This window comes from Echinops telfairi, unplaced genomic scaffold, assembly GCF_000313985.2.
Source record: "Echinops telfairi isolate 266 unplaced genomic scaffold, ASM31398v2 ScPeMD7_2;HRSCAF=8, whole genome shotgun sequence".
Taxonomy (NCBI): Eukaryota; Metazoa; Chordata; class Mammalia; order Afrosoricida; family Tenrecidae; genus Echinops; species Echinops telfairi.
In genome coordinates this window covers 12,149,788-12,151,101 of record NW_022103898.1, presented here as the reverse complement: position 1 = coordinate 12,151,101, position 1,314 = coordinate 12,149,788, and positions in this window count along the sequence as shown.

Here is a 1,314-nt window from a genome sequence, read left to right as displayed (position 1 = left end):
GGAGATCCGCAGTTTGGGGGTAGGGAGAGGAGGGGTCCCTGGCAAGTGGGTGGGGACATAGACAGTGCACAATAGGCCAGTGAGGGGAAAGAGAGCCTGGCAGACGGGGCACGTGGCTCCTGCACACTCGCTAGGTCCAGACACTGCTTCAGTGCGCTGTTTTCACAGAACAGGCAGCAGCAAGGCCAGGGCAGCGCTCTGGCCCCTGGCACCCCCCGTGGGCCAGGCATGGCCCTCCATCAGCCCCTCAGGAGGTGGGCCCTGGGAGCCTATTTTGAGAGGAAGGAGCTACGGCTCAGAAAGGAGACACCCTTCCCCTCTCCTGGGTCACTCAGCTTCTCGGTGGCTGAGCTGGAATCCAAAGCTACTTCTGGAACCTGGCCCTCCTCCCACACCTGTGTTGTAGATATAGTGGTTGCAGAGTACCAGCACCTGGTGATGGGGCCACCATAAACAGCCCGGCTCACTGTCCCCAGAGGCCCTGAGCCACCAGCTGGGGACCCAGGATTCAAGAACCACCTGGGGTGAGGGGGCAGGGGATGGGGACCATTCCCAGACACCTGAGATACCAGCAGGTGGGAAGAGCTCTGGGCCAGGTGCCTCCAAGACCCTGAGTCCACCCCCCCCCCCAGGTACCCCTACCTGCTCTGAGCCTGGCTGGGAGTCCTGCAATGGTAGTGGGGTCCTCTCTGCCCTAAGGGGGCAACAGGGATCAGTTGGGAGTGCAGAGGGACTTGTCTTGTCTTGTACCTAGCACTGGGCTGCTTGCTGAAAGCTCGGTGGTCTCGGCTCTGCGCCGCTCCCTGGGGAAAGAGGAGGCAGTCTGGACCTGTCAGGATCGACAGCCTCCGAGACTCGGTGGAGTAGTTCCATACGGAGTCGGAATAGGCTCCACAGCTGGGGCTCCGTAGTGCACACACAGCACTCATTCACAGGATGAAATTGTGCTCCTTTCACACCCGGGAAAGCACCACCCAGGTCAGGGCGCGGCAAACGTCTGAGACAGAGGAGCCCATCCTCTCCCTCGCCACAATTTGCAAAGTATTCGAGAGCCTGAGATCACCGAGATCTGAATAACAGCCTTTCCAAAGCTGTATCAATGAAACGACCAGAGTTCCCTCTCCATTTGAGAGCCACATGTAGGCAGGCCACAGTGTGCCAACCCCTGACCCAGATTAAAATGGAGGCAGGCTATTGCCTTTGCACCCAGGGTGCCCTCCTTCCCAAAGGCACCCACCAATCTGATTTCTATCCCCATTGCTTCGTTCTGTTAGTTGTGTTTCCTGGAAATGGAATGGTCCAAAGGAATAGAAG